The 25646-nt window shown below is 44.6% G+C and overlaps 1 protein-coding gene across 1 annotated transcript in view; it reads left to right on the top strand.

The window, feature by feature from the left end:
- Positions 1-25646, top strand: part of LOC124802530 (coactosin-like protein) — a 198850-nt gene that overhangs the window by 66741 nt on the left and 106463 nt on the right. The window lies entirely within an intron of this gene.

Raw genomic sequence — 25646 nt, 5'->3', positions numbered from 1 at the left:
ACCAGCTGGAGGAGTCTCATGCCAGGTGCAATACCAGCCGATGTATCTATTCAATTTAAGTGAAACGAAGTTTCATTTGTAATAAGAATAAGTCTGTCACATTCAATTTATTTACGATCAGTGCCTCTTGCTCAGTTCTAAGTTGCTATTTCACGAACTGGCAGTTCCAAAACCAGTTGTGTCCAAAAAACGAAATACATATGTTCTGATTAGTAATTGCGTGTAAATGTTTTTAAAACCCTTAGAAACAAAACTAAATAAACGGAGTCCTGTTCTTATTTTATGATTTATTGTAATTAGCAGTTACATACCTTCAAAGTGTACGAAGTCCCGATGAGGAAGCGAAATCTACCGTCCTGGCAAAATTCCCATATATACCCGAAATTAGCGCGTGTATCAAATTCCCATATATATTTAGCAATTGCGAAGCATTCCAGATTCGCAAATAGTATATAGACTAATACTACGCGATAAATCTAACCGTGATGGTGTTTAAAATAGTTGCTAGCATGAAATCTGCTGGCAGTCAAACTATTAATCGATCCGATGCACAAATTGTGGCGAAGTATAGTAGCAAAATCTGATGGAGAGTTCACGGTTTGGTTCTAAAACATCCACTGTTCCTAAGCGAATTATTTTCACGCCTAATAAAAGTGCCTTAGTCGCTGGCATTTCTTGTGGTCGAACAGGGAGAAATGGTAGTTAAATCACCAAAATGAGGCCGTTGGCAGCCGGATTCGAAATTAAACTGCTGGAAAGGCCATTGGTGGCTGGTGCTGTGTGGAATGCAGCGTCTTCTGGTAAGTAGCACTTCGCCAAACCGGTTATCACGAACCGTCGCAAAAAGCCCTGCGGATGGCACCGAAGTTTTGCCTTATTCTCTTTTAAGTATTTTTTCGGGACCGTGTTTGGTCAAAGGCGCTAGACGTACTGAAATCTTTGTTTATATGCCTAAAATATAAGCTCACTATCACGTCAGAATTCATTAACTCTATAGTGTTACAGAATTGCTGTTGCTTTCGTAGTCACTTGTTTTACTGCCTGTTAGCATTAAAGCTCTCCCTTAAGATCGAGAGAAGAAAGCTGATAGGCAATACGTCCATCGAATTACGTTTAGATACACACACACGTCCACACTTTAAATTATGTTGGATCATGATAAACTTTATTAGTCTACTAAGCCTCCCTGTATCTTTGATTGCTGCCAAGTCACATTTCGATTACATTTTTCAACAGGAGCTTCAAAACAAATTTGCTTGCCAACACTTTTTATAAAATTCATTATTTGGTAGTTATTTACTTACCAAATTGCTTCCGTAAGATGTGCAGGTGTGGCGGCAAACAAGTTTACAAACTGTAGAAGTGTTTAAAAGTCTTTTTATTCATGTTTTCAGGCTATCTTCTCAAAACGTTAGTGATTCCAGTACTGGCATGCACTAAAATTACAGCGCATCTGGTTACATTCGAATTACCCTTATGTGATGCTTGTAACGGTATAGGCAATAACCCTGAGTGGAGTCATGAAAATGCTGTTGCATTTCCTGTATGTAGGTATTGCAGCTGAACTAGCGGGGAGTGGTGGCACCGCGAAGTATTTGGGCGATGTTTGTTCTACTGACTGGCGCTTTCCTGCTGATGGCTAGCAGATGGGGCGTTCGATGCGGGCTGCGTAATCAAAGTGATGGTTAGGGTCCTCTACGAGAATGGGATAAAACTAGAGGACCGCAACGTACTCAGTCCCACAAAGACTTAATTGTAATCTATTAGGCAGTTTCATAACAAACACTCGAACTAGCAGCAACAAACAATTAACGGAGCTCGAATTAAGTTTTAATATTTCTGTAATACAAAAGATAAAAAGTACAGCCTAGAAATTCATAAATGGCGTATTACTAGCAGTAGTGTATGATTAGAAATACCTATCACATTACATCTGAAAGTGTTTCATCCCCGACATATTTGAAAATTCGGCAAAATAAATCAGTTTGGGCAGGAATGTTAGTTGCCTAATTTCTACGTGACAAAACTTTACCAATGCCGAAACATAACTGATCACTTAAATGACTGCTATGTGGTAGTACAGGGGGCAAAAATGTCACTTTCCACAAGCAGACGCTAAAAGAGACGTTTCATATCACAGAGGTTACTGTTACTCTGTGAAGTAAGGTTGGAACTTTAATAGTGGCAACTATTTATTTACAGCTCGTGCAAAATACATACGTGTTTCAAAGTTTTACTGACCTTCAAAGCAGTCACCAGCATTGTGTATAACCCATTGCCAGCGATGTGGAAGTCGTGGGATACTCTTAGCAGCGCCAGTTGCGTTGACAGTTCGAGCGGCGCGGCCTATTGCCCGACGAATTTGTAGCAGTTCTGAAGCGAATGCTGTGAAGTTTCCTTCAGTTTAGAAATAGTTGAACTTAGGAGGGCTTAACTCAGGAGAGTGCAGTAGGTGGTATAGCACTTAGCAGCCCCATCAGTCAAATTAGTAACAGCTTGCAATGTGCGTGCTTGAGCATTGTCCTGCAAAATGGTCAGCTCCTGCAGAAAGGGTCATCACTTCCGTCTCTAAGCTGGTCGTAGGTTGTGTTCCAAATATGAACAGCTTAGACACAGAACTGATGACACTCTCTGCAGGGCCTGACCATCTTGCAGGACAACGCTCAAGCACGTACAGTGCAAGCTGTTACTGATTTGATTGATGGGACTGCTAAGTACTATACCACCTACTGCACTCCCCTGACTTAAGCCCTCGTGAGTTCAACTCGACTTCTAAATTGAAGGTAACACTTCACAGTTCAAAATGGTTCAAATGGCTCTGAGCACTATGGGACTTAACTTCTGAGGTCATCAGTCCCCTAGAACCTAACTAACCTAAGGACACCACACACATCCATGCCCGAGGCAGGATTCGAACCTGCGACTGTAGCGGTCGCCCAGCTCCAGACTGTAGCGCCTAGAACCGCTCGGCCACTCCGGCCGGCCACACTTTACGGCATTCTCTTCAGAACTGCTACAAATTCGTCGGGCAATAGACGGCGCCGCTTGAACTGTCAACACAAATGGCACTGCTAAGAGTATCCTACGACTTCCACATCGCTGGCAACGGGTTATACCCAATGCTAGTGACTACTTTGAAGGTAAGTAAAACTTTGAAACACGTATTTATTTTGTACGAGCTGTAAATAAATAGTTGCCACTATTAAAGCTCCAACCCTCGTATATTCAAAATGACCAAGGGAAAAATAAACGGCTCACACGGAGCCGCACACAGTCCTCCCTCCCATGAACTGTGCGCTAAAGTTGATAGAGAGAATTCTCTCCGCCATATGCTGCAGATTTTGAGTAGCGTGGGTGTACATCTACTCACTGTTAGTCCCTGGTTCGCTATGGTTAACAATTGACACTGCTGCGTAAACGGGTTAGAGCTGGTACGTAAGCAGATGTCTCTTTATGGAAACAGAACATGTCTTCGTAGGAAGTGTCCCTTTAGCGATTCGCTAGAGCTAAAGGCGGTTGGTCAAGACAAACGCGCGCAGTGTGCGCGGCGCGGCGCGGTGCGCCTGCCTGAACACTACAGGAAGAACGACCAGCAAGCCTGTAGTGAGCTGCGCGCCGAGAGTGCCGTTGCAGTTAGCCTGCGGCGAACTCGCCAGGTCGCAAAGGAATTTTCTGCCACATAATTTCGTCAGACGTCCGAAATCGCGCCGTCCATTGCAGAACAGGCGTTTTGCATGCAGTTTCTCGTGGCGGATTTATGTACTGTTCGTTGCTGCCTACAGTAAGAGCTATCTTAACGTAATTTTTCTTAACCCTTTCAGTGCCACGTGATGAACATTCCCTGTCCTTTATATATATGAAAGCAGTTTAATTTGTGCATTCCTCGCCGTTCTTCACCTACAGGATGCTCGAACATGCGTGAAACTTACACAACTGGTAGATCATTGATTACTTTGAGAATCCAAAACGAATATTCTAATTCTGATTAACATAATAGCTTAAAAATTAAGTTCATGGCAATTGTTACTGACGAACGCTAGTGTCAGTCCATTCATTACAATATAATCCATTGACAGAACTGTACTCCAATGCAAAATCATTTGGCCACTAGATTTTCACGTACTATTCATGGTGACCGTGTAAGTGCTGCCCTCAGTATTCACCACGTAGTAATAATAAAAGTAGCAATTTCGCAGACAAGGTGACGGGTGTTCACTGATAGCTCTTCCACAGGACAAAGCACGATCTCCGGAAATTCTACTGTCAGAGCGTTATTGCCCACAAAAATAAGTTTATTTCAACAAGGCTGCCACCTCTTAAGGACCTGTTTCTGTACGTTCACACGGCTTTGCGGGCAATGAAAGCTGCTACACATTGCATACATAGCGCAACTATCACGTGCCTCGCACACATTACTGTTTAAGTATTCAATTTAGGTTATTGGTTTCTTACCTCAAAGTAATTGCTTTAGATCCTCTGTAGTCTGTATAATTTTGACTAAGTTTGCAACACTATGCCGTGTGTCCGAACAGGCGCGGTTTCTCTGGTGTTTCGGCAGATATTGCAGTTTCGTTTTTGCAAGTTGTAGTTGGAATCAGACCAAACAAATACGGTTCGTGTCTTTCATGCGACGCCCAGCATCGACGAAAAGCATCGGTTTGTTTTCCGTTACAACCAAAACAATATTTAAAATGGAATTTTACGTATGGTCTCAAATTACTCTACCGTGGTACTCGTTTCATCGACATGTATTACAGGGATAGCAAAACAAAAATTACTCCGGCAGACACAGCACAGCCCTCGCCCGCGCTGAATACCATTTTACTACCACCATTTTATTAGGTTTCCATTCCAATCAATTTTCAGTTGACATCTAGTCTGGTATTGAGATGGAAATAAGTATTTTGTTCTATTTGGTCTGAGTCGCCACTTTGAGATGGAGGCGTGATGAAGGGGCATTTTTAATAGGACTCACGGGTCTGCCTCCTTTATCTGCATCTAAACAGGCTCAGCGACAAATTTGACACAGGAACTACACGAACAAAATAATTTTTCTAGATTTGGTATTACCAACCCACACGCGAAGAGATTTAAAGGCTTTAATGGCACAGGAACTCAATCACCAACGGAAGTAAACATGTAATGTGGTCCGACGATCCACTGGACTCTTCAAGTCTTAAGATATGGTCAAATTGTATCTCCCTCTGAAGAGTCGACAGGGGCGTTTTCTCGGATGTTTCGGCAGATATTTGCAGTTTCATTTTTGAAATGTGTAGATGGAATCAACCCAAATAGAAATACTGATTGCGTCTTTCATGCGATACTCATAATCGACAAAGTGTCGTTTCCCGTTACAAAAAATATTCGAAGTGGAATTTTACGTGCCCAGTTGATGGAACGTTCCCAAATTAGTCTATTCCTATAATCATTTTATCGATATGGACTAACAGGGTCAGTAAAACTCTAAGAATATCCTGTACTCCAGCAGCAGTTGAGCAGCGCTTCATATAGTTGGTCTCCAGTTCTTGCAAGTTCTTCACCAATCTTTCCTGGTACTTCTTACTCTTCCTTCGGTTTATCCCAAGATAGTGTCTGCTGACTATATTATTTTATTCATCAGATCCTACAATTGGTCCTCACTTTTAGTGTGGATAGCTGTCATCAGCTAATTTTGGTAATGATATTTTTACCCTGAATTTTAAACCCACATCTGAACCTTTCCTTTATGCATGGTTTTATTCATAGCTGTTTCCTCAGCAAGTGTGGCATATTTCAGAATAAAATTGTCATCAGTTGTTAAAGACATTTGCCTCTTCGCCGGTTTCAACATATTAATCATTTATTTCCGTCATGGGTTCTTCGGTGTACAGACTGAACAGTATGACGGACTACATCGCCGTCTTATATCCTTTCTCGTCCGGGTACGTGGTTCATGGTCTTCCGTTCTCGCTGTATACGGCAAAATTTCATCAGTCATAAAGAGCGAAACTGTACAGGCAAAATCAGCATGTTGTCCTTCGTTCGAAGACTGGTTTGATGCAGCTTTCCACGCTAGTATATCATGTTCAAGGCTCTTCATCTCCGAATAACTACAACTTTCACCCTCCTAAATCTGCTTACTGTATTCATCTCTTGCTCTCCCATCGAGCGAGGCGGTGCAGTGCTTAGCACACTGGACTCGCACTCGGAAGGACGACGGTTCAAACCCGCGTCCGGCCATTCTGATTTAGGTTTTCCGTGATTTATCTAAATCGGTTCAGACAAATGCCGGGATGGTTCCTTAGAAAGGGCACGACAGACTTCCTTTCCCAACCTCCCCTGATCCGATGGGACCGATGACCTCGCTGTAGGGTCCCCTCCCCGAAATCAACCAATCAGTCTTGCTGTCCCTCTAACGATTTTTACCCTCACAATTCCCTCCAGTACTAAATTAGTTGTCCCTTGATGTTCCAGAATGTCATCAATCGATCCCTTCTCGTCAGGTTGTGCCACAAATTCTCACTAGTTATGTTCAGTACCTCATCACTTAAAGCATCCACCCACCTAGTCTCCAGCATTCTCCTACAGCACCACATTTCAAAAGTTTCTGTACTTGTCTGAACTTTTATCGTCCAGGTTTCACTTCCATACACTACTACACTCCGTACAAATATCTCCAGAAAAGACTTCCTAATACCTAAATCTATATTTGATGTAAAAACTTTTTTCTTCGGAATTGCTTTTGTCATTACCAGTCTAAATTTTATATCCTCTACTTCGGCCATCAGTTCTGCTGCCCAAATCGCGAAATTCATTTATAGTGTCTTGTTTCCTAATTCCCTCAGAGTAACCTGATTTAATTAGACTAAAATTGTTATTCATGCTTTGATTTTGTTCATGTTCATCTTATATCCTCCTCTAAAGACCCTGCGCGCTCCGTTCATATGCTCTTCAAAGTCCTTTGCTGTGTGTAACGAATTACAATAGCAACTTCCTTGAAGAAAAAGTTAGTGCTCACACCAAATAGCCTAAATGTAGAGAGCCAGAGGTTCATAAAGAGCTTTGTCTGGAACGTGGCCTTCCACGGCTCTGAAATACGGACTATTTATGCATACTGTGAGAGTTGTCTGGAGGGACTTGACAAGTGGTGCTGGAAGAGGAAGGCACGTGGCGGCATTGTCTCCCGGGGGACGCAGCTGAAGCACAGCTGTTTGGCCGCCCTAGGGAGCTCGGCTTGGTGTGGAGAGTCCACTGTCAGGGCCACGGCCACGCCCAGAGCCCGGGCAAGGTCGGCCCGCAGATCAATACGCGCCGCGGGGAGGCAACGGCAGCCACGCCCCCCTCAGAAGCGCTGAATGCCATGCCGCGCCGCAGCTCCTGCCTCCCCCAGGAGTCGCTCGCCTTTCCATCAAGCGCGCTATCGGCAAGCGCCACTACTGCTGAAGCACGATGCGAGGGCTGGACAGTTCTCACAAATTGCTGTGTACCCAGCACGACTCCACCGTCCAGGTGATCGTTGTATGACATTCTCGATTAACATTGTTTTTACAGAGCATGGAGATATTTTCTGTTGCTGCTATTACAATAAAATTCGAAAAAATGAAAAGTATGGATATGTCTAATTGTTTTCCACACTAGCTGCTGCGTCTGGTTATAACGGCAGCTCTCATATTCGGAAGCCTAACTTTATCTTAGCAAGAAAATACTCGAGTTTGTATGATGGGAGTGAACCATCGATTTACTGTAAGGAAATTTATAATAATAATAATAATAATAATAATAATAATCTTGAAAAGTTCATCCGCAGGTTGGGTCTGTTTACAACATAAGCCTCGCTGTCCACTCCTCGCATTTTTTCCCAACACTCAACCACACCCTTCAGCCATTTCTCTCTTGGTTTTCCTCTTTGTCGTTTCCTTTGCTTCTCCATTTCGTATTCTTGGGAATCCTCTTATTTTCTCTTTGTATGCCCATACCATCTTAGACTTGACGTTTCTATCCCGCTCTGCAGTGGTTTGTTTCCCTGTTTTCCTTCCCCCGAATTCCTCTTTGCTTGTAACTCCTATTCCATTTCTGAGAAACTTCATTTCACATAGTTCTAATCTGCTTACATCTCCTCATTACCTATGTTTCAGATGCCTAGGTCAGTATTGGGATGTAGGAACTTCTATATAACACTACTTTGCTTTTTTGTGGGACATCTTTCAATTGAAAGTGCGTACACATCAGTCGCATAGCGGGAACATGTTCCACTCATAATGCACTGTAAACACTTTGGTTTGTCAGAAATAAGAAAATGAAAACAGTACAAACTACACATGTATTCGCTGAAGTGACAGAAGAAAAATGTTGTAAACAGACATAAAGGTATGAACGATCATCGTGAAATAAATATTTAGTGATCTTAGCGTTAGAACAAATCTTTTCGCATTGACCTTCCGTCGTTTTGTAACAACTTCTGTTTTCCGTTTTTAATTAGTTTTTCGGATTCTTTAATATTATCTCGTCCTTTTCTTACATCTGTATTTTATGATATTGCTGAAGTTTCCGAAAATAGAGGAATTTGTGGCGTTACCGTGTTATTTATTTGGTAAAGGTTAACCTAAACTTATTTTAGATATGTTGTGTGTATTTTGGTACATCTCAATTTCCATTTTCCAACCCTGTGTTTGCACCCACTACTTTTGTAATACGTCTTATAGGCATTTCTCTTGTCGGACTCGTATTTAACATTTAAGCATTCAAATTCATATAAACATTCTGGTCTTACCATTGTGGTGTGGATTTTAGATTTCGTATTTCTAGAGATGAATTTCTTGTTGTATTTATTTTTAGTTAAACCATGTGTTCGTTCCAATTTACTAGTGCTTGCATCTCTTCCTGTAAGATTTCGGAAATTTGTTTACCAACGCGTCATATTTATTTTTGTGCATTTTTATATTTATGAATTTTGCTTTGTCAGCAGAAATTTTGAAACCATTTATGCTGGCTATGCTTTTACGAAGATTTGAGTAGCTGACTTCGCAATTTTTTTTAAGCAAACTTAGGCGGGTTTACCTTAATCCCATTGCTTCCTTCCTACGATTATTGGCTTCATTTTTCTATTATTTCGCTGATCCACCAGTTAGGGACAACGGCCAGCTTAATTTAGCATTCTCTCTTCATTTTCCCACTGAAGCAGTTACTTTTCATCAACGCTATGTGACCAGCATTTATTTGATCTGTCCATCTCGCACCAGTTGGCCATGTGTCGTCTCGGATAACAGTAAATCCTTGTGGTTAAAATCTCGGTCTAATTTTTATAGTTCTACGTTTAACTATTAAAAACAGTACGAAAACATGATTTCACGTTAGCAAAAAGTTGAGAAAGCTCCACTGTGAAGAGATCATTAATTTTTCATCTACCAAATGACAACTCCTGTATTAAAATGAGTTCTTGGAGTACAATATACGAGGTGTCTTTGATGCGAGGTGATAGTATTTAACAAGTCTTCCATCGTCCGTAAGTGTCAGACTTCAGTCTAGTCTCTGAAGAGCGCGCATTTGTTCGACGTTTCCTTCAGTTTTTGAAGTTGGTCTCGCAACCTTCCAAAAATGTTTTGTGCCAGCGAAAAACTTGCTCTTTGTAAGAAATGTTCACCATAGACCTGTTTCAACTTTCCAAAGATCACATTCGCGGATTATCAGTGTTTAACACAAAATATGATGGCATAACGTTGCTCTAATTTCCGCTGTTCCATTTTCTTAACACAAGAGAACGGTTTCACTGATGGCGCTCTCGAAAATCACATGATGGCTTTACGGAGGAGAAACTCGGACTGAGCATTTGTAAGGGATGAACACACAGGTCTACACAAGCAGAACAGAGTTGCCAGATCGCTCGTGGTGTTGTCGGTCGCATTACTTTCCTCCCACATCTCGTAGGAGACGGGACAAGTGACAGAAAATCTGTAACAAAAGAACATTAAGCACACAACTTTGCTAATATTTGGCAAAATTGTATTTACATGTTAACGAAATGTCTTTCGGCTTCTTAGGCCATCATCAGGTGACAACTGAATGTAGCAAATGCAGATAAAATGATGGGCGACTTGCACAGACACTACTTACACAGAAAAGCTACAGAAACCACATGTGTGTTCAAGAAGGGAAAATGTTACATTGTCACAGTTACATTTGTATAAAATTGAAAAATAGAATTTGTTAATGGCTGTTAAATTTAACAGATCAAAAATAGTTGGATTTGCAGTTGTAGTCCAATATTTCTATGACTAAAACTTAATTTTCCAGAAGAAAAGGGAAATAATTTCATTGCTTAGTTCTAAGTTGGCATTCTGTGTAATGTTTGAATACAGGTGTTCCCAATAGGGATACACTTAATTTCATAGTACATAAAACTTCACAATCTAAATCATATGGGAGATTTTGACATACTTGGCAAACACTAATTCCTCCTTAACAAGATTTAAAGGCGCTGTTTGAACAACCTTGAGCACTGAGCCACCAGTTCCTGAAACGGGTAGATGCGACACTAAACAAACGGCCAGTTTACCGATACACGCCCAGCGGTGTTGCCATACATATAGCGCCACAGTCACGACTTAACTCCACAACACCTCTGAAATAACTCTCGGTGTTCATTTCCCACTTCTGACAACGCCCAGGTACCATTGTAGCTCCGTCGTCGACGTAGCAGGCTGATACGTTGCTTACCTTACATTTGTTGTTTCTAGGCCTTTCCGGTTTCTACTGCAGCTGTTTTTTCTTAGCCTTATGTTGATCGGTTTGGGATAGGTCACACAGCAAATCGAATTCGTGATATGACCAAGCGAGAGGACCTGTTCTGGAGGACAGGGGTTAAAGTCCCTGTCTAGCCATACTAGTTCAGGTTTTCCCATCTTTTCCCCGAATAGTGAAAGAAAAATGCAAGAACGCTTTCTTCCAAAAGAACGCTGCCGATCCCTTCCCTACCCTACCCTGCCCTTTCATCAAAGGGCGTCTGTACCCAGGGAAAAGGGGGAGGCGTTGGGGAGGGGGTCGTGCCGCCCTGATACTCCACCCCTGCGCACCACCCCTAGCTCTCAGAAGCAAAAACAGTGTAATCGGGTGTTTCTCTTTCAAGAAAAGATTGTAGGTATTACACATGCTAAGTGTCCGAACTGGAACTTTTTATTGCTACTTAAGTGCCATTAGTCTTCCAGAATATTTAAAATACTCCATGCTCCCAGGCCTAGCCGCCACCCACCAGCCTCCTGTAAACTATTGAGTGGGCGCCGTTATTTCTACCATAGCATTTGCTAATGAGATACAGAGCCATTGGATTTTTGTAATTTTTTAGATGTATGGTACGTTAAGTTCAGGACGCAAATATCAATCATTAAAAGCAGTTCGATGCAGCTTTCGATAATTCTTCAGTAAATAGACTTTGAAGTTTCCCGAGCGGCTGTAACACACCGATAGTTAGATTTTTCTTTTCAACAGACGGCCCGGTTTTATGGTAGAATGAGATTGCCCGGTTTTATGGTAGAATACTCACCTGCGCGCGCGCGCAGGCTGGGGCAGGCTGGGTTCGATTAATGGCTGATCAAAGTTTTTCAACAAAGGAGCATGGTCCATGAGAATTTCCGTGATGTGTAAAATACGTAAAGATGGAAAAAAGTTACTTGTAATGTATAAATTTAATCAGCCTCTTGTAAAATATCGTTAATTAAGAATATACACTGGACTGGTATACCTGCTGATACCGTGTAGGGCCCCCGCAAGCACGCAGAAGTGCCGCAACACGACGTGGCATCGACTCGACTAATGTCTGGATTAGTGCTGGAGAGAAATGACACAATAAATCAGTGCAAGGGGGTGGAGATCTCTTCCGAACAGCACGTTGTAAGGCATCCCAGATGTGCTGAACAATGTTGATGCCTGGGGAATATGGTGGCCAACGGAAGTGTTTACTCAGTGTGTTCCTGGAGCCACTCTGTAGCAGTTCTTGACGTATGGCATGTCGCATTGTTCTGCTGGAATTGCCAAGTCCATCGGAAAGCACAACGGACGTATCAGACACGATACTTATGTACGCGTCAACTGTGTCCTATTTAGACGTATCAGGGGTCCCATATCACTCAACTGGACACGCCCCACACCATTACAGCCTCCACCAGCTGGAGCAGTCCCGTGCTGACACAGGGCCCAAGGATTCATGAGATTGTCTCCATACTCGTTTACGACCATCCGCTTGTTAGTTTGAAACGAGACTCGTCCGACCAGGCAACATGTATCCAGACACAGTCCAATGTCGGTGCTGACGGGCCCAGGCGAGGCGTAAAGCTTTGTGTCGTGCAGTCAAGGATACACGAGTGGGCCTTCAGCTCCGAAATCCCATATCGATGTTTTGTTGAGTGGTTCGCACGCTAACTTGTTGCTGGCCCAGCATTGAAATCCGCAGCAATGTGCGGAAGGGTTACACTTCTGTCTTAAGTCGTCTTGCAGGATCTTTTTCCGGCCGCAGCGATGTCTGAGATTTGATGTTTCACTGGATCCCTGATATTCACGGTACACTCGTGAAATGATCGTACGGGAAAATCTCCACTTCATCGCTACCTCGGAGAGGGCGTCCCATCGCTCGTGCGCCGACTATAACACCACGTTCAAACTCCATTAAATCTTAATAACCTGACATTGTAGAAGCAGTAATCGATCTAACAACGGCGCCAGACATTTGTCTCCTATAGATGTTGCCAACTGCAGCGCCATATTCTACCTGTTCACATCTCTCTGTATTTGAATATGCATGTCCATAGCAGCTTCTTTGGCGCTACAGTGGATATTTACAATGAAAACTGACTTTCTGTGTGCGATATGTAATTAGAATGACGTGGATTTTTCATTAAAATGACAATGTAATTAGCGTATATTTTTTCCATCTCTATTTCACGTTTCACGGAAATGCTCGTAGAAAATACCAACTTCTGCTTAAAAATTTGCATTGGGCAGGAATCTAACCCAGCTGGCCCCCTTCTCCCTCCCCATGTGGCAGGCGAGCATTCTACTAGGACCATCCCCCCAGGGCCCTCACCACTCTTTGGTGGGTTCGTGCTTGGCTACCATGGGGCCCAGGCCTTGGCAGCGTTTTCCCTTCTGTGATGCATGTGTATCCTCTTGCTGTTGTTCTTCCCCCTCGCTTGGGGAGCATGCCTGGGCTGTTTTTGGAAATGAATTTTGCATTTTATGTAGTCAATATCAGAATACTCTCCAATGTTCCATTTTCTTTCTTCGTTCACCTTTTCACATACTTTGTTCCGCTTCTGCGTTTGAGGTTTCTCTTTTACTCCCCCCCCCCCCCCCCCCCCCCCGTGCTCTCCTGAAAGTCGGCCCACGCATCTGACGCGTAACATGTGACTGGGTAACGCGTAGCTTCCATCCCCAGTTCGACAGGTAGGGTTTGCACGTACCCTCTTGTACAGGCCAGGCCCAGGGAAGGGTGATTGCCTGAGATGCAACCTTCCCAAACTGCCGATTGGTCCCTTTGTCGGGTGTTCAGGTGTGATCTGAGGTGCAAACAATCATCTAAGGCAGGTGCACTCCCTTATGAAGGGAGCCCCAGTTGGAAGGAGCGCGCCGTCGGAGACGCTGGCAATCGTGGGGTTTTCTCGCAATGAGTCAATCATCTTCCCAATCAGTCTACGAAACGTAAACATAATGAGGCTAATGATTTGAAGACCCTTCCCACTTCACCACGGTTCCTCGTGGTCTCACGCACTGAAGAGTCCGTCCTTTGCCACAGTAAGTAAGTTTATTATTCAGATAGGTGTTGATGCAATTGCTGGCCCTGTGAAATCCTGCTCTCGTTTACGGAATGGCACTTTGCTTTTGGAGACTGCTTCTGATTCTCAAGCACAACTGCTTGGTGCCTCGCTCACTACGGGTACCCTGTTCATGTCTAGACCATAGAACTTTGAATTCTTACCATGGTGTAATTAACACCAGGCTGCTCGACGGTCTAACTCAGCCCGAAATACAATCGTACGTCTCTGATCAGGGTGTCGTTGCCATTCCTTGTGTAATGAAAAAGGTGTCCGGCTGTTCATTCGGAACCCGATGCGCCAGTGTCAGTTTCAATTGCACTACCCCCAGCCAAATGTGTAACCTCTGGTAGGGATGCGCTTGAGGGAGATTCTGCCACATCCTCCCTGCTGTATCAATTGCAAAGGCGGCCATGCCGTCGACTCTCGGGATTGTCCCGTGTATCGTGATGTGGGCTGTCAGATTCGGGTAAAGGAAAAAGTGCCTTACCCAGTAGTGCGCAAGTTACTGACCAGTTGCAAACCCTGTGTTCTCCCATCAGGCACCTATAGTTTTGTTCTTGCGACCCCCTCGCTCCGTGAAGGACATGGACACAGACATGCGACCTCAGATTCAGCTCTGAGGTTGTGAAATCGCCCAGTGTCAAGGTAGCATTGGCATCCCCCCCATCCTGCTGTGCAACAAGCCATCACTCTCTCGCCTCAAGGGGCAAAAAGACCAGCTGCACAACCAGTAGGAAGCAAAGGACAGGAGTACTACTGTGAAGACTTCCAGTCCCTCTAGCCAACCACCTCCTGAGTAGTCCTCTAACCAGAAAGACTCGAAGTAGTCCACCAAAGGCAAACGGTCTTCCCTTTCGCCAACTCTAAGATCCTGTTCGACGGTGTCGCCTCGTGGTACCTTAGCCCGGATGCCCCCTCTCTCGCTGGTGCGGACCACCAACAGTTTTTCAGCGTTGGCCTCCACGGATCGACCGCACAAGCAAGCCAATGCTTCTTTGGATCTCATGGCGCAGAATCATCCTGCTTCTGTGCCCTGTAGTAGCGACTCTACACCGGCTGTCACTCGGCATCCCTACATCTTTCTCCTCATGATTGTCCTTCCATGGAACGTTGGCGGCCTTCGGTCCCAGAGAGGATTTATGGCTGCTTTGTGTCGCAGCATCCCCTTGTACTCTGCCTTCAGGAAACTAAATTGCGCTCTCACGACCGCTTTGAGCTTTCACATTACCGATTCGTGTTGACCTTCCCCCAGAGGTCGGAATTCCATCTCATGGGAGCGTCATGCTGCTCATACAGGATGACATTTTCAACCTCTCTCTCTCTGATTACCTGTCTTCAAGCTGTTGCAGTTTGCCTTTTCCTTCCCCACATGACTTTTCCCTCTGTACCGTTTATGTACCTCTCTTTCGATGTCACCAGGACAACCACCTTAAACTTAACGGGCAGCTACCTCTCTATTTTTTGCTACTTGGTGACAATGCGCATCATCCCCTTTGGGGTTCTCCCAGGACCTGTCAGAGGTGTCCTCTTGGCTGACCACCTTAACCAACACAGTCTTCTGCCTTAACACGGGTACACCCACTTCCTTTCCAGCTCCTTGCACACCTATTCCCAGTTGGACCTATTCTTTTGCATTGCTCAGCTTGCCCATCGCCTTGAGTAGTCCATTCTTTCTGACGCCTACTCGAGCGACCATTCCCGTGTGCTCTGTCTGACTCCTATCCCATCCGCATGCACGCGCAAATGGCACCTTACTAAGGCTGACTGGCAGCTTTACTCCTCCCTGGCGATCTTCAAAGGACAAGATTTCCCCAGTTGTGATGACCAGGTGGACTCTCACACCGCTATCCTTATTGCTGCAGAATGTTCCATTCCTCGCACTTTCTCTTTATCACTTCGTGCCCCAATCCCTCGGTGGACTGGGACATGACGTGATAAAATTCGCACACTTAACATGCTCTCCGCGTTTTTAACAGTCGTCATACATTGGCAAACTGCATACCTCATAAACAGATGCTTGCGAAGAGTCGTCGGGTTCTTTGGGATAGCAAACGAGCTAGCTGGATTTCATTCACTAGTTCTTATAACAGCTCCACATCTTCCTCTGTCGTGTGGGCCAACCTCAGATAGCTATCTGGGACCAAGATCCATTGCCCCATTTCCAGTCTCACAGTAGCAGACGATGTTATCGTGAAACCTATTGATATCGCCAATACCTTGGGCCTCCATTCTGCGGAAGTTTCGAGCTCTTCCTACTAACTTGCCTTCCTCCAACGGAAACGAGCGGAGGCGGCTCGGGCGATACCCTTCTCAGAATCGTGAGTGCAACAGTGCCGCCTTTGCTATGACAGTGTTCGATCATGCTCTCAGTTCATTCAGATGTTGCAGCACCTTCCTCTTGCGGGCAAGCACTTTCTCTTTAACATGCGCAACCGCATCTAGGCAGAAGGCAAATTTCACGGACGCTGGCGTGAAGCCACTTTCATACCCATACTTAAGCCCAGTAAGGACAAACATTCCTTCTAGCTACTGCCCCTTCTTTTACCAGCTGCGTTTGCAAGGTGATGGAACGTATGATTCATGCCTGGCTGGTATGGTGGCTCCAGTCTCGCCATTTATTAACGAATGCACAGTGTGGATTTTGAGCATGGCGTTCTGCATTTGGCCATCTCGTTACTTTGTCCACCTACGTCATGAATGTTTTTCTGCAGAAATCCCATACTTCGGCCGTGTTTTTTCGATTTGGAGAAGGCCTAAGACACCTGCTGGAGAACTGATATCCTCCATACTCTTTATACGTGGGCTTCTGTGGCCGCCTGCCCTGTTTCCTTCAGGCGTTTTTAAGAGATCGAGTTTTCAAGGTTCGTGTGGCCTTTGCCTTGTTAGACACCTTTATCTAGGAAAACTGTGTGCCTCAGGGTTCTATCCTGAGTGCCTTTCTCTTTACTATCGCCATTAACCCTATCACGGCCTGTCTCCCGCCAGGACATCTCTGGCTCCCTTTTTGTTAACGATTTTGCCATCTACTGCAGTTTCCCACGGACCTGTTTCACTGAGCGGGGTCGTCGTCAGCGATGTCTTGATGGTCTTTACTTCTGGAGCATCGACAATGGCTTTCGCTTTTAAACTGACAAGTCTGTATGAATTACTGGCGACGCAAGTAGTTTCTCCCACCATCTTTACATCTTGGCCCTGTTGCTCTTCCGTTCGTTGACATTACGAAATTCCTGGGGCTCAGGCTCGATAGGTAACCCTCTTGGTCGTCTCATGTATCTTACCTGGCAGCCCTATGTACGCGGATCCTCCATATCCTAAGTGTCCTCACGGGTACTTCCTGGGGTGCTGATCGAACCACCACCACATCCTCCGTCTGCATCGGTCCTTTGTCCGTTCGAAACTCGACTATGTGTGCTTTGTTTATGCGTCCGCGCGCGTAACCCTCTCACGCCGTCTCAACACTAACCACCATCGTGGCATCTTTTTTCCCCACGGGCGCCTTTTACACCAGCCCAGTAGAGTGTGTATGCTGAAGCTGCTGTCACCACCGTCCTACCGCCGTGTGCAGGTATGCATGCAGTTTGTCTGCCATGTGTGGCCACCCATCCTATGCCTCCTTTGAGGATTCCTTTGATCGTCAGTATGGGGCTCGTTCTTCTGTTACCTCTTAGAGTCCGCTTTCGGCACATGATACGGCAGTTTTTCACACTACCTACACCTATCCCGGTGGGTGTGAATCCTTCACCACCTTGGCTTCGTAAAGCGGCCTATGTGAACCTTGGTCTTCATTCGCATCCAAACGACACTACTCCAGCCTCGGTCTATCGCCTTTAGTTTCGCGACCCTCGCATGGAACTTATATAGCACCTTTGTATACACTGATGGCTCTCGGACTGACTGTGGGTTCGGGTGTGCCTTCAATGGCACCGTGTCCTTAGATCCAGCACACTCCTCAATATTTACAGCCGAGCTCTTCACCTTGTATCATGCCACGGAGTACATCCAGCGACACAGCCTCCCTTTTAAAGTGTCCTCTGCTCATACACTGTGCCCTGCAAAGTATATATATATATATGTGTGTGTGTGTGTGTAGTACATCGCTCAACCATTAGTGCAGTGGGTCCAGGAAAACTGCCAACTGCTCACTTTTTGTGGAGCCAGTGTGATGTTTCTGTGGATTCCTGGTCATGTCGGTATACCAGGAAACGAGGCTGCTGACGCTGCTGCCAAAGCTGCAGTCCTCGTACCTAAGTCCGCGAGTACCTGTATTCTCTCCGATTATCTGTTTTGCCGTCTATCAGGTGGTGGTGTCCCTTTGGCATCCCAATGGTCCTCCCTTCACGGGATTAAGCTCCGGCTTAAGCCTCTCCCAGCGGCATGAACCACCACCTCTCGGCCCTCGCGCTCGAGGTGGTTGTTTTAACTCGGCTCCGTATTGGGCACTGCCCTTTTAGCCACAGTTATTTGCTCAGTGGCGTTACCCCACCACTCGGTACACATTGTACTCAATTTTTAACTGTCCGCCATTTCCTGATGAGATGTCCCTGTTTTTAACCTTTTACGTTCCCGTTTGGGTTTGCTGGCTGAGTCATCGGCCGTTTTAGCAAATGACGCGCGGGCTGTCGACCGCGTCTTTTTATCCTCCAAAGCAATATGGCGAATGCCATTTAATTTTTAGTTTTGTACCTTCGTTTCCATATGGTGTCTTACTTAGCCAGTTTTTCACGTGCCTAAAAGTGTCTTCTAGTATGTCAATTGGGACCGACGTATAGTCGTTTTTAAATCCTCTTTCTTCGTGTTCTGTAGTTTTGACTTGAACGCATAGACCCCAGTTTTTGCGCCCTAACGCAAAACAAAACCAAACTATTAGGACCATGCTACCTGTCGAAACATATACATATCTTTATTGTGGGCTGTTACTCAGAAATCTTGTCACTTTCCTCTTTCCTCTTTCCCATATATATAAAAAATACAAAAATCAGATTGCTGTGTGATCTTGCTAGTCTTCGGCGGCAAGATCACTAAAAGGTAGTTTTCCTTCATTGGTGAGTAAATCAATAAAGCCGCATTTAATACCTTATAGTACGCTAAGTATCTGATTAGTCTACTGGAACTGTACACTTCACTTATATATTTTGTGTGCATCTTGGATTTGAACTTGGTAACACTCTCAGAATAATCGGAGAGACTAAGTACGGGCGCTTACAGTGAGCGTCAGAGTTTAAAGTTTGTCTTCTAATCTGGGAGACGAACAACGGTACCGGCTAACTGTTAGTATTCGTCACGTAGGCAAAGATACGAACTGGGTGGGGAACTACGGATGAGTTGGTAGGATGCATTGACTTGAAGGAAACACTATAGTGACTACCAGACACATACGTCAACAGACGTATACAATACAGTACAGTCTGATACTTAGTTTTAATTGACTGACCAGTGGTTCTTCGCGTAGTGATACCTACGTTACTGCTGGTGCCCTACAGTCTGTCTTCCCAGAGGTGCTCACTTTTTGACGTCGTCGAAGCGTGATTGCGAAACAGAATTCATTAAAGTTGGGTCCTAGTGCATGCTGGCCAGGTAGAGGGGCGCGGTCTTCCTCATTCCCCTCCTTTCAATGTTTTTCTTAGTGGTTTCTGGTGTGGGTGTCTCTTTCCGATAGTCCCTGAGATATAGGACAAGTAGGCATGGAACCTGGCGGTTAGTTTGGCCATCCATGGCGTCCTAAGACCGTAGCCAGCTACTGGTGAGAATCCTCAAGTATTTAACGATAAGAAAATGCGAGTGTCCCGGGGCGCTGCGAAATAATGGCACCACTTCACGTACCTTCTCACAGGATGAGTCAGCAAGACGGGAAATTTTGAATGTGTGTCAACGCCGTGGTGCCGACAGTTGGTTGGAATCTCTGCGTAGTTAACGTTGCCATTTAGTAATTCTGCGATGTTGGAGTGCTGCGAAACGTGCTATCGCTGTATTACAAGCAGGGTACATGCGGGAACAACCTACCGCTTAAAACCGATACCGATATTTTAGTTTTGAATATCCTGTATGAGATGCTCGTATGGCATTGATGGACGGGAATTCCCACCTGTGCAAGTTCGGCCGCCGAGTTGTAAGTCGTCTTTTCTGTTGACGCCACATTGGGCGACTTGCGTGTCGATGGTGGTGGTAAGATGATATAACACGGGAATAGATCTCGAGCCCGCTGCTTGGCAGTCAGACGTGCTGACCAATCAGATAAGGGAGCGCACGGAATAACTGGTATTTTTTCTATTTGTTTGGTCTCGGTTATAACAGGTTTCTATTTTTTACCAACAGAGTAAAAAAATCGAAATATTAGCCATAGCAGCAGTTCTGTAATTTTTCGCATTAACTAAATATTTTAAAAAGGAGTAACTTTTATTCGTAATATTCCCATTGCTTTGCTAGTCCCTTATTGCAGAAAATGGGAAAAGCTACCTGTTGTTAAAATAATGCAGACAGAAAACAGCAACAAACACAGCAGAAGAGTAAGTGTTGCATTGCAGCAACTATGCCCCTGTTGCCCTGTGTAGTGGCTTACGGTATGCGTGTACTTCATGTGCAAGACTTGTATGAGAACTGTAGGCTTCGTCCCTCACATAACTCTGTAGCAAATAGCGTTGCATAATGAGGGATTGGACAAGTTGTCTGAACTCTTCCTGGCCGAGTAACCGTCGTGATGGTCCGTCAAAACATGGCCGCATCTCCATGTCCCGCGAGGTGCTGTTCCTTGTGAAAATACTGACAGCTAAGGAATAGCTTACAACTACCGTATGTCATTGTTATGGACATCCGAAAATCTGGTAATTCCAGAGGACTGGAATCTCATCAGAATTTCCACGCAAAAGTACGCGCGCCCAACACTAGCTGGAGGGCTGCTTGTGCTCGTGTCTCACAGCTCAAAAGTGGAAAATAGGCCAGCTAATCTCTTTTTAAAATGTTAGCCATTGTCAGAATGCAACGTCATACCGAACCTTGTCATGGACAAGACGACTCGCAGAATCTGCACTCTGCAAGAAATAAGCCTTTGCATTAGATACTATATAGCTCAATCCGAACTTCATTGAAACCATACGACCTGATATATTGATGCTTTTCATAGACGCTCACGTTTTTCGGCTTATGTTGGTGGTCGTACGGTTCCCAGGTAATCTGTTAAAGATCCTGTAATCTGCAACAACGCAACTACATCAGGTGCCATCTGTCATTGCGTAATCTGAAATTTCTTCATTATTGTTCATTATGAGTGGTTCTCTTGATACCAAAGGAGACGTCGAAATTGAGCTATTGGTTTTTCGTAAAATCAGTCTCCTGGTCCATGCAGCTGTTACACTACGGCTTAGTCATGAAACCTGGAACAGCATAATTTTTTATGGAAAAACTGTCGTATAAGTAGCCCCCCCCCCCCCCCATGAACCATGGACCTTGCCGTTGGTGGGGAGGCTTGCGTGCCTCAGCGATACAGATAGCCGTACCGTAGGTGCAACGACAACGGAGGGGTATCTGTTGAGAGGCCAGACAAACGTGTGGTTCCTGAAGAGGGGCAGCAGCCTTTTCAGTAGTTGCAAGGGCAACAGTCTGGATGTTTGACTGATCTGGCCTTGTAACAATAACCAAAACGGCCTTGCTGTGCTGGTACTGCGAACGGCTGAAAGCAAGGGGAAACTACAGCCGTAATTCTTCCCGAGGGCATGCAGCTTTACTGTATGATTACATGATGATGGCGTCCTCTTGGGTAAAATATTCCGGAGGTAAAATAGTCCCCCATTCGGATCTCCGGGCGGGGACTACTCAAGAGGATGTCGTTATCAGGAGAAAGAAAACTGGTGTTCTACGGATCGGAGCGTGGAATGTCAAATCCCTTAATCGGGCAGGTAGGTTAGAAAATTTAAAAAGGGAAATGGATAGGTTGAAGTTAGATATAGTGGGAATTAGTGAAGTTCGGTGGCAGGAGGAACAAGACTTCTGGTCAGGTGACTACAGGGTTATAAACACAAAATCAAATAGGGGTAATGCAGGAGTAGGTTTAATAATGAATAGGAAAATGGGAATGCGGGTAAGCTACTACAAACAGCATAGTGAACGCATTATTGTGGCCAAGATAGATACGAAGCCCACGCCTACTACAGTAGTACAAGTTTATATGCCAACTAGCTCTGCAGATGACGAAGAAATTGAAGAAATGTATGATGAAATAAAAGAAATTATTCAGATTGTGAAGGGAGACGAAAATTTAGTAGTCATGGGTGACTGGAATTCGAGTGTAGGAAAAGGGAGAGAAGGAAACATAGTAGGTGAATATGGATTGGGGGACAGAAATGAAAGAGGAAGCCCCCTGGTAGAATTTTGCACAGAGCACAACATAATCATAACTAACACTTGGTTTAAGACTCATGAAAGAAGGTTGTATACATGGAAGAACCCTGGAGATACTAAAAGGTATCAGATTGATTATATAATGGTAAGACAGAGATTTAGGAACCAGGTTTTAAATTGTAGGACATTTCCAGGGGCAGATGTGGACTCTGACCACAATCTATTGGTTATGACCTGTAGATTAAAACTAAAGAAACTGCAAAAAGGTGGGAATTTAAGGAGATGGGACCTGGATAAACTAAAAGAACCAGAGGTTGTACAGAGATTCAGGGAGAGCATAAGGGAGCAATTGACAGGAATGGGGGAAATAAACACAATAGAAGAAGAATGGGTAGCTTTGAGGGATGAAGTAGTGAAGGCAGCAGACGATCAAGTAGGTAAAAAGACGAGGGCTAGTAGAAATCCTTGAGTAACAGAAGAAATATTGAATTTAATTGATGAAAGGAGAAAATATAAAAATGCAGTAAGTGAAACAGGCAAAAAGGAATACAAACGTCTCAAAAATGAGATCGACAGGAAGTGCAAAATGGCTAAGCAGGGATGGCTAGAGGACAAATGTAAGGATGTAGAGGCTTATCTCACTAGGGGTAAGATAGCTACTGCCTACAGGAAAATTAAAGAGACCTTTGGAGAAAAGAGAACCACTTGTACGAATATCAAGAGCTCAGATGGAAACCCAGTTCTAAGCAAAGAAGGGAAAGCAGAAAGGTGGAAGGAGTATATAGAGGGTCTATACAAGGGCGATGTACTTGAGGACAATATTATGGAAATGGAAGAGGATGTAGATGAAGATGAAATGGGAGATACGATACTGCGTGAAGAGTTTGACAGAGCTCTGAAACACCTGAGTCGAAACAAGGCCCCCGGAGCAGACAATATTCCATTGGAACTACTGACGGCCGTGGGAGAGCCAGTCCTGACAAAACTCTACCATCTGGTGAGCAAGATGTATGAAACAGGCGAAATACCCTCACACTTCAAGAACAACATAATAATTCCAATCCCAAAGAAAGCAGGTGTTGACAGATGTGAAAATTACCGAACTATCAGTTTAATAAGTCACAGCTGCAAAATACTCACACGAGTTCTTTACAGACGAATGGAAAAACTAGTAGAAGCCAACCTCGGGGAAGATCAGTTTGGATTCCGTAGAAACACTGGAACACGTGAGGCAATACTGACCTTACGACTTATCTTAGAAGAAAGATTAAGGAAAGGCAAACCTACGTTTCTAGCATTTGTAGACTTAGAGAAAGCTTTTGACAATGTTGACTGGAATACTCTTTCACATTCTAAAGGTGGCAGGGGTAAAATACAGTGAGCGGAAGGCTATTTACAATTTGTACAGAAACCAGATGGCAGTTATAAGAGTCGAGGGACATGAAAGGGAAGCAGTGGTTGGGAAGGGAGTAAGACAGGGTTGTAGCCTCTCCCCGATGTTGTTCAATCTGTATATTGAGCAAGCAGTAAAGGAAACAAAAGAAAAATTCGGAGTGGGTATTAAAAGTCATGGAGAAGAAATAAAAACTTTGAGGTTCGCCGATGACATTGTAATTGTCAGAGACAGCAAAGGACTTGCAAGAGCAGTTGAATGGAATGGACAGTGTCTTGAAAGGAGGATATAAGATGAACATCAACAAAAGCAAAACACGGATAATGGAATGTAGCCTAATTAAGTCGGGTGATGCTGAGGGAATTAGATTAGGAAATGAGACACTTAAAGTAGTAAAGGAGTTTTGCTATTTGGGGAGCAAAATAACTGATGATGGTCGAAGTAGAGAGGATATAAAATGTAGGCTGGCAATGGCAAGGAAAGCGTTTCTGAAGAAGAGAAATTTAACATCCAGTATTGATTTGTCAGGAAGTCATTTCTGAAAGTATTCGTATGGAGTGTAGCCATCTATGGAAGTGAAACATGGACGATAAATAGTTTGGACAAGGAGAGAATAGAAGCTTTCGAAATGTGGTGCTACAGAAGAATGCTGAAGATTAGATGGGTAGATCACATAACTAATGAGGAAGTATTGAATAGGATTGGGGAGAAGAGAAGTTTGTGGCACAACTTGACCAGAAGAAGGGATCGGTTGGTAGGACATGTTCTGAGGCATCAAGGGATCACCAATTTAGTATTGGAGGGCAGCGTGGAGGGTAAAAATCGTAGGGGGAGACCAAGAGATCAATACACTAAGCAGATTCAGAAGGATGTAGGTTGCAGTAGGTACTGGGAGATGAAAAAGCTTGCACAGGATAGAGTAGCATGGAGAGCTGCATCAAACCAGTCTCAGGACTGAAGACCACCACAACAACAACAAGTAGCCCACAGAAAGCCTTAACGTCTTGAACCACATTGAAATCTGCATGTCGTAAGTCCTTTCCTCTTATGTGGCAGAGGGTACTTAATTTCATCACTTCGTTCCAGTCACGGGAAGAGATTGTTGGTATGCCTCCGAATGAGCTTTTATCTCGGAAATTTTATCTACATGGTGTTTTTGCGAGATATACGTGAGCCGTTCAATAAGGAATGCGACACACTGTTCTCGCCCATTTCCGGTTGAAAAAATGCGGAATTCATGCGATATCGTGGAATAATCTCTTCAAACTCAATAGCTTCATGAAGTACCGATAGGTGGCAGCGCTATCTGTAGCATGAAAAATGGCGTCTGTGCGGACGTGCATTCCAAGCAGAGCTGTCGTTTTCTTTATGGCGCAAAACCAGAGCATCGCAGATAGTAACTACTTGTAGAACGTAAATGGAGAACTGGCAGTGATCTAAAGCACGGGGAGTCGTTGAGCGAGGCACCTGTCATCGTAACTAAGTTTCGCAAACCTGTCAATTTCCCGAGTGTCTGCCGGCCGCACACAAGTGACTCCTGCAATCTTGGACTGTGCGGACGTGCGCGAGATAGTTCCTGCAGTCGCACTATCGTCTGTGCACTCGGTGTCTCAGATGGATAGAGCGTCTGCCATGTAAGCAGGAGATCCCGGGTTCGAGTCCCGGTCGGAGCATACTTTTTCACCTGTCCTCGTTGATACATCAACGCTCGTCAGCATCTGGAGGTATTAAATTCTAATCTTTCTCATTCGAGGTGACTGACAAATGAAACATATCGCTGGACAACTGGATACCTATTCGTAGGCCTGACACTCGTCCACTAGTTGGGGTTACTCAGGGTTGCGTGCCCGTCTAGCAGATGACCATGAAGAGCAACGAAGGACCACCTGTGCAGAATAGCGTGTGCGTTATGGGGCTGATCTTGACAACGATCAACTGTTCAGTGTTGTTACCCTCACGAAACTGAATAAACAAACTTCAGTATTCGTCGCCACAAAAATTCAAACGAACTTCTCCATGGGAATGCGAGGCCTCACCGAAGTCAGCGCACCCGAGAGCTCAAATTCATTGGACTGTTCATCCATCCTACAGCCCGTATCAATCGCCTTCAGACTTCCACCTGTTGGGCCCAATGAAGGATG

The sequence above is a fragment of the Schistocerca piceifrons genome, chromosome 6 (assembly GCF_021461385.2).
Source record: "Schistocerca piceifrons isolate TAMUIC-IGC-003096 chromosome 6, iqSchPice1.1, whole genome shotgun sequence".
Taxonomy (NCBI): Eukaryota; Metazoa; Arthropoda; class Insecta; order Orthoptera; family Acrididae; genus Schistocerca; species Schistocerca piceifrons.
Note: the sequence above shows the minus strand (reverse complement) of the source record. Positions and strands in the feature narration are given on the sequence as shown.